This window comes from Rattus norvegicus, chromosome 5 (assembly GCF_036323735.1).
Source record: "Rattus norvegicus strain BN/NHsdMcwi chromosome 5, GRCr8, whole genome shotgun sequence".
NCBI lineage: Eukaryota > Metazoa > Chordata > Mammalia > Rodentia > Muridae > Rattus > Rattus norvegicus.
Window position 1 is genome coordinate 80,382,787 of NC_086023.1, and position 18,015 is coordinate 80,400,801.

At 40.7% G+C, this 18,015-nt stretch overlaps 1 pseudogene; it reads right to left on the reverse strand.

The window, feature by feature from the left end:
• Nucleotides 1-13,075: 13,075 nt before the first annotated feature.
• On the reverse strand, nucleotides 13,076-16,437 carry Mup4-ps4 (major urinary protein 4, pseudogene 4; annotated as a pseudogene).
• Between the last annotated feature and the right edge of the window lie 1,578 nt (nucleotides 16,438-18,015).

The window sequence follows — 18,015 nt, forward strand, 5'->3', positions numbered from 1 at the left end:
CTTTTTTGAGTTAAAGAATAAGGACTAGACATGCAATGTACAAAGGAAATCCCCACCTGGTATTCTCTTTCCTTTTTCCTTTGTGGTTTTTCTGTATAAAAATGGATCCAGTTTCAAGATAGTTTAGAGTGCTTTTAGAAGGAGAGAAAGAAGAAAAAGTAGGAAAAGAGAGGATGCCGGAGTCAGGGTCCACCTGAGTGTAACTAGGAAAGATTGTAAACAAGTGAAGGATTCATGGCTAGACTGATGGCCCTCTTGAGAGACCCCCACTGCGTTCAGAGTGGATGAGACTCCATTCTCAGTGTGCCTGCTTCTCTTTATCCCGGTGTGAAATATAGGACAGAGTTTAGCTGAGAATTCTCTAATTCTCCGTTTCCCCGTGCTTACTGCTACCATGCTTATATATCCAGCTTACCTCTTGAACAAAGCATTTGTCCCAAATGAAGGCAATGTCACACTCCTTGCATTCCCAACTGAGTCCCCCCACACTGCCTCCATCCTTCACCTTGATATGTGCCCTAGAGTTGTGCCCGAGGGACCGTATGAACTCAGCAGTCCCCTGTGCCCTCAGACAGCCTCCCTTTTCTTTAGATTCAGGTACGTTTGGCTTCTTGAGCCTTTGCCTGCTTGTATTTATCATTTAGGTCCCCAGGCCAAAATGCACTTCTTTTCCACGTAAGACATTTTACAATATTCGAACTGCTAGCATCTCTCCTCGCTTCTTCCAGAAAGAAATGAAAATCAATGTGGAGGGTTTACGGCTTTGTACTAGACAGTCAGCACCATCTACCTGCAATTGCTTCCTTATAAGGAAAGAGGACCTGTTGAGTACTGCAAATCCATTGTCCTGCTGATTGTTTCCCTCTTCCTAATCTTTGTCTCATTCTTCTCTACCCCTGTTGATGGTCTGCCCAACTATGCTTCCAGAATATACTTTCACTGACTTTTCTTATTCTTTAAGTATTATACATTTTATTTCTATTTCTTTAATTTTTTCTTTATTAAATTATAGTATTGTATTTTATTTTGGAGAATATGATGTCTCCAACTTGTGGACATTGTAGTTTGTCTAACTCTTTCTGCCCAGTCTGCTTCTCTCTGTTTATACTGCTGTTCCTCTATCATGAAAACAATCCCCTCTGTGTGTTTTAGAGGACCCAAAGAGCTACAGTCACATAGTGAGATCTACAAATTAATAAGCCCGAGTATAACCCACAAACAAAACAAAACAAATCAAAACAACCATACCCCAATGTTATTTACTGAAAGAAGTAAGTATGTCTGTGTCCACAGTTATTTTTTCCTCTGGGTTCAAAGTCTCCAGAAAGTCTCCTATTCTCCTCAACTACATATATGAGATCGACTTTTATAATTCTAAGAGCTAAGTAATACAGATAAGTTAAAGTATTATTTTTTCAACAACCATACTCTATTACCCATCCATCTATCCGTCTATCCATCCATCTATCTACCTACCTACCTACCTACCTACCTACCTATCTTTTCATTCCTCCCTTCTTTCATACATATACAGTCTGTAGGGAGTTGTAAGGGCCAAAGTTAACCTGTAAGCCATACTGGCTCAAGGACAGAAAACTTCCTGGAATTCTGGAGGCTATGATTCTTGTGAGATAAAAAGCCACATATTTTTTCTCCCCTAAACGAATTTGAATAACTCAACAGTACCAGGCGCGTTTGGTTGGGTGCATCTGGAAGGCACATGTCAAGATTTAGTCTTTTTAAAAAAAATGTTTATATAGATCAACTTCTTTTTTATTAGATTTTTTATTTACATTTCAAATGTTATAGCCTTTCCTGGTTTCCCATGTATAAACCACCTATCCCTAAGCCACCTCCCTCCCCTTCCTTTTATAAAGATGTTCCCCCAACCATCTACTCACCCCTTCCTGCCTCCCCACCCTGACATCCCCTAACACTGGGTTATCAAGCCTTGGCAGGACCAAGGGCTTTTCCCCCTGTTGGTGCCCAACAAGGCCATCCTTTTCTACGTATGCAGCTGGAGCCATGGGTCTGAACATATATACTCTTTGGATGATGGTTTAGTCCCTGGGAGTTCTGTTGTTTTTAAGGGGTTGCAAATCCCTTCAGCTCCTTCAATCCTTTCTCTAACTCCTCCAATGGAGACCACATTCTTAGTCCAATGGTTGGATGCAAGCATCTGCTTCTGTATTTGTCATGCTCTGATAGAGCCTCTCAGGAGATGGCTATATCAGGCTCTCTGTCAGCATGCACTTCTTGGCATCAGCAATATAGTCTGGGTCTAGCTGTATGTACATGGGCTGGATCCCTAGTCTCTGGATGGCCTCTCCTTCAGTCTCTGCTCCAAATTTTATCTCCATATTTCCCAAGATGTACTCTTGCCACTGACTCTATATAGGCTGGAGGTATGCAGGCAAGAAATATGTCATGATATATGCTTGCTCCTGATTGGACCTGAATGAATATATGGAGGCTTTATGAGCCTTTTTAAGCCTCTGCAAATGTGATTATTCACCATTTAAGGGAACTCCAGAATTGTCCTGACCAGAGATCATCATCCTGTCTAATATTTGATAAAACCTTGTTTAAATTTTGGCTCAAAACATGTGGAAATTGTCTCTTTCTCCAGATTCTCAGGTTTAGTAGAGTCAAAGGAGCCTTGAGCTAATGTGTAAGAGTAAGCTGATCCCGAATGGATGTGTATTATTACACGGGACCAATCCCTCAGACTCACAGGAACTCACACAGCCTTTATCAGATCAGGTCAGGAAATTGGCAAATCTTTGCTCTAGTCTGTGAATGGTTGTGGATCTGGGTTGTTGCACAGTGGGTGCATCTCCATCTGAGAAAACATGACCACCACGATCCCAGCTTTTATGTGCATGTGTCTTTATGTGTTTCTGTTTTTCTTCAATCCCTCATTCTAGGCCCAAGCCATGATGAACGCAGCAGTAATATTTTATCTCTCAAAGTGTCTGAGAAATTGGTGAGGGGTTGTTAATTGGATTTGTGGTGTGAGAATGAAGAATGGGGGTCTAGTTGCTCCATTTTTAGACTTTCAACTTCTATTTATCAGTGCTTACTTACTTTTCTTTTTTTTTTAAAGAAGGAAAATGTCTTTTTTTAAAGATTTATTCATTTTTTTATATATAAGTACACTGTAGCTGTCTTCAGATACACCAGAAGAGGGCATCGAATCTCTTTTTTTTTTCTTTTTTTTTTTTTCGGAGCTGGGGACCGAACCCAGGGGCTTGTGCTTGCTAGGCAAGCGCTCTACCACTGAGCTAAATCCCCAACCCCCGCTTACTTACTTTTCAATCTTTACCTTTAGTATATCTGATTTCCAACCTATTAGAAGGTTCTGCAATTCATACACTTACTGTATGTTTGTTTCTGCTGCAACTGTGGGCTGTGTGGAGAGAAATGCTTTTTTTCCAATCTATTTTTCCTTATTTATCTTATGATATTAGGTGTACCTACATCCTGTCCTGATTACTCTGACTGGTTAAAGTTCTGTTCCCTATTCTTATTTTATTTATGGTTTGTGAGGAAGTAGTGAGATAAAAGCTATGTTCAGCTATACGTGAATTCACTATTCCATCCTTTATTCTTGTGACTTCTACCTAGCTCTTCTGCCCATAGCATGGTCTTACAGTCATCACCTTACTTTCCTTATGAAATCTGCATAATTACATAATCAAGAGAGTATTTTACATTGGCATAAATTTAGCATTTCTACAATCTTTTTCATCTCTCCATTTCTCACAGGAAAACTCAATGCCAGATAAAATCAGAGAGGTTTTAGAGAAAGAAGGAAAGGTTTAGTCAGAGAAACTAAGTTTAGCTAAATAACATATTTTAAAAAGTAGAAAGAGAAGATAAATGGTGACAACTAAGGATTGAAAGAATGATTGTGTTCTGATGAAGATTCAAAACATTTCTAGGTGGAACACATTTGAAAGGTTATAAAAGAAATTTATGAAGGACTTGCTTTGAGTTATCAAACTGATAACCCATTTAATGGTTTTCAAAGTCTTCAAGTCAATGCTAGATTTTTTTAAATTTATAGTCACATATAATTGATGCTTTCTTGATTGACATGCTGCATATTTTTTTAGAGCAAAAGGGGTTATTTATAATGCTCTAATTTATGATGTTCAAATCTAAACACAATGCTGCCAGCATGAAAATATTTAAATATCTCTAGCATGGAAATACTATCCAAATCTCCTTTCAAATGAAATGTAGTAAAAAACCAAAGGAAATTAGATTTAGAATTTGTAATAAAAGGAAATTAGTTTTCTATTTTTTTACATATTCTTCTGTATTAAAAAAAGAAAAGTCAATTCATTTGGTGTTCAATCTTTGAACTTCATGACAATCTCACAAACATGGTTTCAATGGGTGCTTTCTTTTCTCATCTCATGCCCAATACCTTAGTTGCCAAGTAATTGATGCTGTGTGTCAAATCATGATGCTGTTTATGCTAAGCAAATACATTGTTGTTGAGCTACATAGAAGTCCCAAATGAACATTTTATGGGAATCATTTGGACTAACTCCTCACATAAATCCTAAAATGTATATATGTAAAATTCATATCTACTTTTCTTTGTTTGCCTTCTGATCACACTCAGAGATATCAGTCCCAACCCTGCTGACATTCATCATCCACAGTGTATCAATAAATTGCACTAGGCTAGATGATGGTCAGTGTTCTTGGTTAGATTTAGAGTCACAGTGGAACTATCCAACATTTACTCAGAATTTTCAAATGTAGTAAAAATAGAGAAAAATGGCAAACATCAACTCTACCATCCAATAAGTTATTACGGAGTCAGCGAAAAAAAGAAAAACCAAACAGGCCTTGAGATGCTTAAGAATGGAGACAATTATAAGGCAAAAAGCTGGCATTGGAATGTAGTGTTTGAGAAGATTTTTATCCCCAACAAAAGGCCTTCTCTTGACTTACTGGTCTGAATGTTTTATTGCAAGTAGGGCATTAGGGTTTGGGACTATGATCACTATTTAGTCATTGTCTGCTCTATAACCTAGAAACACATACTTAGCCTCTGTGTGCCTAGACCTTATTAACTGAAAATAAAGATTAAAATTAAGATAGTCATGATAGATTTTATGTAGAAAAAAATCAATGATTTACTTTCAGGAGAAGGGCATGGCAGTTGGAGTATATTAGGGGGCCAGTAACAATATTTATACAATGTTTACATAGTTAAGAACCTTTTTGGCAAAATAACTAGCATCACAAGCACTGGACCTCTTGAATATCCAAGCATCCTGGATGGGAATTAAGAATTATCTAGAATCCCACCTCCTTCAGTTTCTCTATAATGACATTGCACTTAGAGGATCAGAGTTAATCATCATTCCATCTCAAGCCATCATTGATGTTTTAAATCCTTATAGTGAATGGCTCCTAATCATGGTGTTTCAGACCATGTATGAAACCCAAAGAAATTATCATATTGGTAGTTGGTAAAATCTATACTATTTCTCAATTTGTTAGGCTGAAAATCCCAAGGTTAGGGGACAGACTATCATTGTGTAAGATAAGGGCCTGCTGAATCAGAAACAAGGCCTCTAGTGTCCTCACATGATAGGGAACAAGTATGGAACCCATTTCACAAAGGCAATATCCCTATTCATGAGCCATTCTGCCTTGTCTTCCCGAAAGGTCTCATTTCCTACCTTGTCTACCTTGGAGATCAGGACTTCACCATGTGAACTGGGTGTGTAAACCAAAGTCCCTTGTTATTTCACAGCGGTACAACACTTTCATTGAGTGCGCTTATTTAAATACAGTTTAGAATGTCTATTCTCAAGTGCCCCATTAGGAAGTTTTAGGAGGATCTTCTTCCACTTGCATTATCAAGCATTTAATGAGTTTGATTATACGAAGTTATGCTATCATTTTCCCCATTATCTTAAAACCAGTAATCTGTCTTTACTTAAAATCTAATCATGATGCACTTACATGCTTACGATCAGCTGTTGTGTATTGATTGTATATGGCAGCTCTTGAAGCTGACCAATCTCCGTTCCCAAGCTATCAGTCAATAGACTGTGGAGTTCCACTTGCTTCACTGAGGCAGACTGAACAAAGTGGAAACGCTTCACTAAGTTATTGGTTTTGTCCTCAGTATGACACTCCTTACCAAAAGACTGCTGGTCCAAGGTTTATTTTTATGCCAGATAGATAGTTTGACATATTGCTCCAGTCTCAACCAAGGAGCATCACTCTCCTAGCCTGTGATGGTACCTGAAGACAGACACACAGATTACTACATACCTCCCAAGGAAGAATAAGTACTTATTTTTGTTCTTTAATATTTACTCTCCTGATGCATCTTAGGACTTCTTATTCCTTTACTCTGTCAGCTAAAGAATGGTTCTCAACATCTACTAACATTCACCTATATTATATCAATATGAAGCCTCCTCGACAGTTGTTAGCTCTCACATCACCAAGAAAGAGGGTGTGTCCACACACACAGCAATAGCTTTGCGGCTTTGAAGTGAGATTGAAAAGTGGTCACCAAGTTTCTATCCTTCTGTCTTATTATACCTTGGTATTACCTTTCTTTCTTCATCAAAGAAACTCAGTGAACTGAGACAAATGTATAAATTCAAATAATAACCCCTAGCCTCATCAAGATGTAGGGTATTTTCAGCTCATTGGAGGCTTTCCTCATGCTTCATTGCATTGAACCAGAACTCACTAGAAATTAGGTCTTCTATTTAAATAAGTACCATTACCTTAAATTCAAAATTCCCCTGTGTGGATTCCTGAGTAGAGAAATGGGAGCTCGGTCAGCAAGAATCATCAGTCATTCCATTATTTCTTTTCTTACTATTAACATTTATTGATGGAATGGATACACACAAACACATTTTTAAAGCTCTTATGAGCTATTCTTATTCCAGTTCAATTTTTGTCTGCGTGTTTCTTACCACAACTTGTAATTGTCTGTGTACCTATGGATGTTCACTTAAAATCTATCTCATTACTGGACTTGAGACCATATGGAATTAAGAATCATGATTTTTTTCTCTTAAGTTTTAAATTTTTGACTGTATATTTTTCAGGAATGCAAGACACTTTATTTGTACCTTGAGAACTCTATCAATTGGACTTGATAATTATTATCTGTACAGTGATAATAAATACCTGTATTAGTCAGATTTCTATCAGAACTGATAGAATGAACACACACACAAACATATATATATATATATATATATATATATATATATATATATATATATATATAATTTAGTAAGGAACTTATTGGACTGGCTTACATGCTGTTGTCTGAATAATCCAACAATGCTGTGTACTGACAGAAAGGTCAAGGATCCAGTAGTTGTTGAGTCCATCAAACTGGTCTCAGGAGTCCCAGTCCGGTGCTAGATTCCTAGGGAGGTCCTAGAGCTCTGCAAGTTTTCAGTCCACATTGGGATTCTCAAGATGTAGGTGTTAACAACAGCAAAGGAACCTCTCAGGATAGATAAACTGTCCAATGAGCATGTGGGCAAGTAGGTGAAAAGCAAAAGCATCCTTCCTCTGTGTTGTTTTTATGTAGGCTGCCTCCAAAAGGTGTGACCCATATTTAAAACGGGCCTGATGACCTCACATGAGTGGTATTGGAGTGGGTCTCCCACCTCAAATAATCTAACCAAGAAAAGAAATATTCCCATGGGTGTGTCCAGTTGCTTCAGTTTTAGTTACTTTGAGACACCATGAAGTTAGCAATTAAGATTAGCCATCATAACACCTTATTCATTTGTAGAGCACTATCAAGTATCTATTCTAGGTAGGTGAGCTGTATTGAAGGATGTAAGGGTGGAAAAGAATTTGTACTAAAGATAGTGTATTTTATGCTAACTCTACAGCTATATGTGAACAAAACTTTCCTGGTATTATCATCTTTTTTTATTTTTTTTACTAAATGGAGTATTTCTTATTTACATTTCAAATGTTATTCCCTTTCCCGGTTTCTGGGCAAACATCCCCCTAATCCCTCCCCCTCCCCTTCTTATGGGTGTTCCCCTCCACACCCTCCCCCTATTGCCGCCCTCCCTCCAACAATCATATTCACTGGGGGTTCAGTCTTAGCAGGACCCTGGGCTTCCCCTTCCACTGATGATCTTACTAGGATATTCATTGCTACCTATGAGGTCAGAGTCCAGGGTCAGTCCATGTATAGTCTTTAGGTAGTGGCATAGTCCCTGGAAGCTCTGGTTGCTTGGCATTGTTGTTCATAAGGGGCCCCGAGCCTCCTTCAAGCTCTACCAGCTCTTTCTCTGATTCCATCAATGGGGGTCCTATTCTCAGTTCAGTGGTTTGCTGCTGGCATTCGCCTCTGTATTTGCTGCATTCTGGCTGGGTCTCTCAGGAGCGATCTACATCCAGCTCCTGACGGCCTGCACTTCTTTGCTTCATCCATCCTGTCTAATTGGATGGCTGTATATGTATGGGTCACATGTGGGACAGGTCCTGAATGGGTATTCCTTCTGTCTCTGTTTTAATCTCTGCCTCTCTATTCCCTGCCAAGGGAATTCTTGTTCCCCTTTTAAAGAAGGAGAGAAGCATTCACATTTTGATCATCTGTCTTGAGTTTCATGTGTTCTATGCATCTAGGGTAATTCAAGCATTTGGGCTAATAGCCACTTATCAAGGAGTGCATACCATGTGTGTTTTTCTGTGATTGAGTTACCTCACTCAAGATGATATTTTCCAGTTCCAACCATTTGCCTACGAATTTCATAAAGTCATTGTTTTTAATAGCTGAGTAATATTCCATTGTGTAGATGTACCACATTTTCTGTATCCATTCCTCTGTTGAAGGGCATCTGGGTTCTTTCAAGCTTCTGGCTATTATACAAAAGGCCGCTATGAACATAGTGGAGCACGTGTCTTTTTTACATGTTGGGGCATCTTTTGGGTATATGCCCAAGAGAGGTATAGCTGGATCCTCAGGCAGTTCAATGTCCAATTTTCTGAGGAACCTCCAGACTGATTTCCAGAATGGTTTTACCAGTCTGCAATCCCACGAACAATGGAGGAGTGTTCCTCTTTCTCCACATCCTCGCCACCATTTGTTATCACCTGAGTTTTTGATCTTAGCCATTCTCACTGGTGTGAGATGAAATCTCAGGGTTGTTTTGATTTGCATTTCCCATACGACTAAAGATGTTGAACATTTCTTTAGGTGTTTCTCAGCCATTCGGCATTCCTCAGCTGTGAATTCATTGTTTAGTTCTGACCCCATTTTTTAATAGGGTTATTTGTCTCCCTGCAGTCTAACTTCTTGAGTTCTTTGTATATTTTGGATATAAGGGCTCTATCTGTTGTACGATTGGTAAAGATCTTTTCCCAATCTGTTGGTTGCCATTTTGTCCTAACCACAGTGTCCTTTGCCATACAGAAGCTTTGCAGTTTTATGAGATCCCATTTGTCGATTCTTGATCTTAGAGCATAAGCCATTGGTGTTTTGTTCAGGAAATTTTTTCCAATGCCCATGTGTTCGAGATGCTGCCTTAGTTTTTCTTCTATTAGTTTTAGTGTATCTGCTTTGATGTGGAGGTCCTTGATCCACTTGGACTTAAGCTGTGTACAGGGTGATAAGCATGAATCAATTTGCATTCTTCTACATGTAGACCTCCAGTTGAACCAGCACCATTTGCTGAAAATGCTATCTTTTTTCCATTGAATGGTTTTGGCTCCTTTGTCAAAAATCAGGTGCCCATAGGTGTGTGGGTTCATTTCTGGTCTTCAATTCTGTTCCATTGGTCTGTCTGTCGGTCTCTGTACCAATACCATGCAGTTTTTATCACTATTGCTCTGTAATATTGCTTGAGTTCGGGGATAGTGATTCCCCCTGAAGTCCTTTTACTGTTGAGAATAGTTTTAGTTATCCTGGGTTTTTTGTTATTCCAGATGAATTTGCAAATTGTTCTAACTCTTTGAAGAACTGGATTGGTATTTTGATGGAGATTGCATTGAATCTATATGTCGCTTTTGGTAAAATGTCCATTTTTAGTATATTAATCCTGCCAATCCATGAGCATGGGAGATCTTTCCATCTTCTGAGGTCTTCTTCAGTTTCTTTCTTCAGAGTCTTGAAGTTCTTATTGTACAGATCTTTTACTTGCTTGGTTAAAGTCACACCGAGGTACTTTATATTGTTTGGGTCTGTTATGAAGGGTGTCGTTTCCCTGATTTCTTCCTCAGCTTCTTTCTCTTTTGTGTAGAGGAAGTCTACTGATTTATCTGAGTTAATTTTATACCCAGCCACTTTCCTGAAGTTGTTTATCAGACTTAGTAGTTCTCTGGTGGAACTTTTGGGATCACTTAAATATACTATCATATCATCTGCAAATAGTGATATTTTGACTTCTTCTTTTCCGATCTGTATCCCCTTGACCTCCTTTTGTTGTCTGATTGCTCTGGCTAGAACTTCAAGAACTATATTGAATAAGTAGGGAGAGAGTGGGCAGCATTGTTTAGTCCCTGATTTTAGTGCGATTGCTTCAAGTTTCTCTCCATTTAGTTTAATGTTAGCAACTGGTTTGCTTTATATGGCTTTTACTATGTTTAGGTATGGGCCTTGAATTCCTATTCTTTCCAGGACTTTTATCATGAAGGGGTGTTGAATTTTGCCAAAGCTTTCTCAGCATCTAATGAGATGATCATGTGGTTTTGTTCTTTCAGTTTGTTTATATAATGATCACGTTGATGGTTTTCCGTATGTTAAACCATCCCTGCATGCCTGGGATGAAGCCTACTTGATCATGGTGGATGACTGTGTTGATGTGCTCTTGGATTCGGTTTGCCAGAATTTTATTGAGTATTTTTGCGTCGATATTCATAAGGGAAATTGGTCTGAAGTTCTCTTTCCTTGTTGGGTCTTGTGTGAAAACCTGGAATTTTTATGAAAAACATTATTTTTCCATATTGGGGATTAAATCTAGGTCCTTGTGAGAAATCACTCTCTAGTCTGAGCTTTATCCCCAGCCCTAATGAAAGTTTTCAAATTACTCTTTGAAGAATCCCAAGCTTACCACCAAGGAACTAGACTTACTTGCACAGGTTCCTGTTTTCTTGAGTCTGTGCATACTACTTGGGCTGTTCTTATTCATTCTCCCTGAAGAACACCACTCTTCTTCTCCATCGAACTTAGAGACTAGGCCTTGTCTGGGATCTTGATATCCTACTCATAAGAAATGGTAGACACTGAGGGTTGGACCAACCATTTCAGAAATCAAGCCCAAACTTTTTTACTTCAGGGTATTTCATGGCTAATGAACATATATGTCTTCTGATGTTTCAAAATAAGCATGCCCATGAACCTCCCTTTTAAGTACACCTTCCCTTTTGGAGGCAATGGCACAAGCATCATTCCTAGCACTTGTTGCTATTCTGTCTAAGCTCCACCCCCACAGCTACTTGGCAGCAGCCAGGTATACTCTGCCCCACAGTTGCCTAGCAACAGCCATATATAGTAACTGACACTATAAAAGGAGCTGCTTCACCCCCACCTCTTATTCCCTCTTATCCTCTCTTTCCTCTCTTGCTCTTTGTTGTTCTCTGTTCTTGCCCCATAGCCTCCATGTGCCCATGACTGGGCCACCTTTCCATTCTTCCACTCTTCTCTCATTAAACCTTGCCATGTGAACCATGGTGTCTTATTACTTTCTGTCCAGGCATGGGCTGAGATTCAAAACCCTAACACTACTAAAAAGGAATCAAAACTCCCTGACTGACCACCACCACCACCACCACCACTGCCAAAATAAAACAAAACAAAACAAGAAAATATCAAGGGGAAACATGAAGGACTTGAGGAAGAAAGGACAACAGGGAACATGTTCTGGGTGGTGGGGAACTGTCTGTACCCATGGTCCTAGATTGCTGCAGTTCTCTAGCTTTGTATCCTTGTACATGTTTCTCTGCCCAGGTTCCACCTGCTCCCATTCCTTCTGAAGAAAAGCCACAGACACATCCATGAACCTTACTGACTCCTATCATTCTTATTCAGTCCACAGAGAATTGGACAGTTCGACCATATCAACCCTCGCCGCTTCCCTCTCTTCTTCTTTACAAAGGGATTGGCTGTGTCTCTGGTGTTTAGAATTTCTTCCTTGGCTGTGAATGTTTCTACTATTTCACATCTCATTTCCACAAAGTGTTTGGTATCGAAGGGGGAAGGCTTTAGGTGAACTCCAGCTGCCATGTTGACATGGGACTAGCGAGTTTGTCTGTAACTTCTCTGGGTTGCGGTCCCTTGGCTTATGGCACCATTATCAGGCCATTTTTTATCTTCCACAGAGCCCTGGACTGGAACTGTTACCTAATTTGGTAAGTATTCTCAAGGATATCTTAGCTTGTGAACGATTTGTTTTTTTGTCTCTTAAATTTTTGCCAAGACTAAAAGTGAAAAGCCAGGCACGGTGGTGCACGGGTGCGACTAAAGCAACTGAGGAGGCTTTGGTCAGAGAATGATGTGGACCGTGGCAGGGGTGGGGGAGACAGAGAGACACAGAGAGATTTCAGCATAATTGGTTGGCTCTCTGAACAGCGTTTTGCCATATTGTAGCAAACCACAGCAAGAACTTGATTCAGGATCCTGAGCTTGAACCAAATTTAATCTCTCGATCTAGGGGCCAGAGGATGCTATGGGGTGCTGGGCAAACTTTTGTCTTTATCCATTGGGCCTCTAATGACCAGACGTCCCCCAACCCCTGGCATGTCCCGAACCAGGTTGAGCAGCCATAGCCTTAGAAAGATGTGTCTCTCCTCGATCTATGGGAAAAGATCGTCTATGGATGGAAGAATCGTGCAGCAAGTCTCATGCGTCTATGGTCCTTATAAAACCTCTAAGGCAGGAGCCCTAGAGAGCATTCATCAGGTCTTGGGACTGCTCCAGAGGTGGTGAAACCCTGAGAATCAGCTTAGATTCTGGGACATGAGGAAAGATCATGGGTACAGGACTCAGGAGGTGCCCTCATTCTCTCATATGTTAGCCCTGTGGACACATAGACATACATTTAAGTGCAAGGGTAATCATTTATTGAACTGCAAGAGCAAGAAATTTGTGCGGAATGATCATGGGTGGGGCAAAGAGAAATTTAAGAAAGCTTTTAATTCTCGATGTGTTGTCCTGGGTAACTAGGGAAAATGCTGGAGAGACCAGGATTGCACTTTTCTGTGACACAGGATGGAAATCAGATCGCAGAATTTATCTCAGGATGCTCCATGGACAGGAAATGGTGATGCTGGAGTCCTGGTGAGAAGTCTCCACTCAGCACTGAGTAATCCAGGAAGAAAATGCAGGAACCCATTAAGCACTTCTTGGATTGACTTCTGGACAGAGAGGCACTCTTGTATAGAACAAAGGATGAAGAAATATATCTTGCCCTGCAATCTAATCAACATTATTTGCCAGAAAACGGGGATTAAAGCATAGAATAAATGACTCTTTCCTTATGGATGGCCTATGAAAAATGAAGTAACGAAAGGTCTGAGGCTTGTTTCCACAACCTTCGGCATAAGAAGCTCTGAAGAATGGTCATTGCCTTGAGGACTAATGGTGAAAGCCTTGGCCACTTTTAAAGACTTTCCTACATTATCTGAGTGAAGTCTTGGGAAATGGGAAAGAGGGGTCAAAGGAGTCTGCTCTCCAGAATGGAGGAGAAGTAGAAATCATGCAACTCCACTTCCAGGTAAGAAGCCAAGGTTGTATGGAGTTCAGATGAAGATCTTATTGTCCAGAGTGGGATGCAGTGGGACCACAGACTCTGAAGATCAGTCATACTCACATCCTGCTACTCTCCGTTTCAAACTTTAACTCTTAATGACACTTAACACATCGCTGAGCCCTTTTTACACAACCATGCAGCAACTATGGAAAACTCACTCCCTTGTTTTCTTGCCTAAATGCTTGGGTCACTTTACATTAGAGCTCAAAATAGGACCAGATAGTCACAAATCCACATAATTGAAAGCCATTTTCAAGCTCTCCTCAAAGACTCCTTATCAAATTCTTCTTATAATAACTTGGGGGCACAATACTAACGCGTTTGGAAGGGTCTGGTCCATGCCCACCCCCTCCCTGCTCTCACTGAAGATTGCCCACCTGGAGGCTCAGGCCTTTCTTCAACCTCGGGCCTGGAGACATCGATCTGCAGGGTGAGAACAAGAACGTGTTCAGGTACCAGGTCCACGTTATTCCTCGAAGAGGAAATGAGGTGCCTCTCCAGCTTTAAACAAAGGGCTGATAGCCAATCCCCCAGGTTCATTTCTTCTATGATATAGTATTCAGGACGAGAAAAATAAGTGAATCCTGACTTACCAGTGTTTGTTTGGTCAATGATATTGTCCCTAGTGATTCCATGCACCACACATAGTTTTGCAAACTTTTCCTTGATGTCCGAACTAAGATCCTTTGTTCTGCCTGTGAAAAGAGCAGCAGTTAGTGTAGCAGCTGTGTCCTAGGCATTGACACAGGACTAAGTGAGGGGAGAGGGGCTCCCCGATAAGGGTGAGAAAATGGCTGGTGACATGGTTGACAGGTGTGGGTACAATCTATCCTGAATGTGGCACCCATGGAATGGCCTTCTAGCACGGGGAGAGATTTCAGAGTGTGCCCATCCCTGTGCTTGAGGCAGGGTGCAGGTGAGCATCGTCGACCTTCATGAAGTGAGGAAGAGGCAGGACCAAGCTGGGAAGACCATATTAAAGCTAGAGTTTCCTTCCTGTTTTCCCACCACAAGATCAGTGTCCGTGTGGAAATACTTTACCATAGAGCACCATCACCTGGAAAGTTTCTCTGTTCCTGAAATTAACAAGTGAAACGTGACATATCTGTCATAGACTGTATTAACTACAGTAAATGTATTCCCTCCGTCATCTGTGGAGGAAATGGGACACAGCTCAGAAATTCTCTGGTCTGCAAGAAATTATGTAAACCCTTTACTTGTTCTACCCCAAACATAAAAATAATTAAAATACATATCCTGGAAGAGATGGGGGGCGGGGATATCTGCTGCTTCCCATCTGTAGCTTTCTGGACTTGATGAAGTAAATTCTAAGGAAGAGGCTCTAGGAAGACGCCCACTAGAGAACACTTAGCCACAGCAGGGATTACCTCACTCTCATCATCTCTGAGGCTCATCTGCCTCCCTCAGCACCTTCAAGGGACACATCTGACTTTCATAAGTCTGCCGTCTCACATGGCTACATCCTGAGCAATGTACACTGGTGCTAGTTACTGGGAGTATCAGACTCCACCTCACCATACTTATCCCCCTTGCCTGCCACAGGGTCCTAGCTACTAGATGGACCCCATGTCCCTGGCTAAATCAACCATGTCAGGAAGTGCTTGAGATTCTACAAGGGGTTGTGGTAAGTTCGCTAGTAGAAAGTTTGACTGGGAGGTGCAAGTTCCTGAGTTCAAACCCCAGCAACACACACACACACACACACACACACACACACACACACACACACACACACACGATAAAGGTAGTAGGGTTTACTAAATTCCTTGTGGATAGACATTCTATAAACTTACACTCAACAAAATATTCGACATCCTTTGGCGTTTTGTAGGCAACCAAATATAGTTCCCTGCATTCTCCATTTTCCCTGTAAAACAGAGCAAGCTGATGCTTAGGGGATTTTTGATCTGGCTGGCTTCTTCACCCTCTACTCTATAGGTATCTCCAGTTTCTGATTCCATTTTACTTTTGAATATTTTTGCAAAATTAGCAAAATGGCTTTTTTAAAGGTTATTTCATTTCTGTCTGATACTTTAGCAATCACGAACTTGCTCTTATTTCTTCTTCTTCATCAAAGGGGAGACACCTCACTTACTTAATACGGAACTTGAAGCCTAAGGAATTCTCCAAGACATCGATGTGCTGCATAAAAACTCTCATGCTGCCGTTCTCTTCTATCTTTTCTCTTTTGTCAGAGGCCACGACATTAGAAAACCAATCCCCATTGAGCTGTAATGGATAAGAAAATGCGTAAGGGAGGAGGGGGCAGGGATACCGCATGGACATGTTTCTTCTTGGTTTTGACTTGATAGAGTTGTCACAATACCTTACATTCTGCCCCTGACTCTCAGTGAGAGCAGAGGTCCCCAAAGGTTGTTATATCTGCAGAGCATACAACTGGTCTTACTTCAAGGTCTGAAGCCATTCGTTTGTCTAATAGAACAAGCCACTGTACGCATCCCCTCAGAGGACCTGCTTGGCTACAAGAGTTCCCAAAGCACTCTCTGAGTCAGAAGTTACTATTCGCTGAGCCTACCTTGTCCACATCGAGGTTCCCTCTATCGGAATTAGCTTCTTCTGCATGGCCACAGACCAGGGTCAGGCCCAGACACAGCAGCAGCAGCTACAGCTTCATGTTGGTAGGGAATAGAATTGCCTCTCTGTCGGGACAATCTCTCTGTTGATGGTGCCCACACTCCACCTCAAGCACTTTGCTCCTCTTTATACTCTCTCTGGGGTCGAGTGTTTTTTAATTTTTCCTTCTCATATGGGCCTCCTTCCCTCAGGCTTTGTGGAATGTTTTCTCATGTACTGATGTGAAGCCAAGGATTGTTCCTGCCCTTTTCAAACTTGGCAATCTCATCTCCTATGGATTGATTTTATCACTCATACATTTCACAAAACATATTCCCAAGAAAAACAATGGATGTTCTAGAGGGCCATCTGGAACCAGATGCAACTTTGGATCTGACTTGGAATCAGAAAGCCAGTTATGGAGTGGGTGGGTACTGAACTGGAGGTCAAGCATGGAGAGAATCTTTGCTCCAAGACTTGAGTGGAGTGTGGAAGAAGCTGAATTACTTGGGTTTTCTTTGAAAAGATTCATTCACATTTCATGCGTATGAGCATTGGTTTTGCATGTGTACCATGCACACACCTGGGGCCAAGAAAGTCAGAATGAGGTCAAAAGAAGGAGGCAGATTCTTTGAAACCTGTTCTTGCTGAGGACCCAGGTTCAATTCCCAGCACTCACATGGCATCTCACAACTGACTCTAACTCCAGTCACAGGAAATGACCCTCCTTTGGCCCCTGTGATCTCCTGTACACATGTGGTACATATGAACTCACTCATTCAGGCACATATGCATAAAAATAATAAATCTTAACTTAAAAAGATTATCAGGAAGGGTCTTCCGAAGCTAAGCTAACAGCCCCCACCCCCAAACCTACCCCAAAAGATTGACCTCAGAATGCAAACTGCTAACTTAGTAAGGTAAACTGCTTCAGCTGTTTACCTCAGAGAACGTTGGACTTTAAATGACTGGACATAATCTCATCATTAAAGAAAAACAAAGATATTGTTCAAAGTCATATTTGCTGATGGAGGTCCAAGTAGAAATGATGTCAAGAGTCTGCTTACAAAGACACACAGCTATAAATAGGAACATATTTTGTATCCGTATAAATTGTATTTACCCTGGAACTAGAAACATAAAATAGTGTTTGATGTGGGGAAATAAAGAATTCAAGAAGGAGGCAAGTCCTCGATAGGGTTTATTTCCACTTTGCATCAACTCTCTATAGTATGTACTATTTATTTTCATCTTTCCATAGTGTTAGCTAAGACTCAGAAAGATCAAGTAACTATACAAGGCCATACAGCCAGTCAGCGAGAGAACTTAGATTTAAACCCAAGTCTGTCCATCTGACTCAGGAGCCTTTGTTCTTATTAACTCCACTCCACAGGTCTGGATGTTTTTACTGGAAGGGAGGATGGTTAAATAGGAGAAAGAGGAATAAACAGCACTGTAGAGCTCCAGACACATCAGACTGAAACTGCATGTGGGTTTCTTTAAAATATGGAGGAGTGGGTGTAGCTTGAGATTGAATGAGACATGACTACTGGCTCCTCTTGGTCTACAAGCATTTGGTAAATGCTTGACTAGGGGATGATCATTTTTCTTTTCTCCTCTTCCTCTTTCTCCTGCTCCT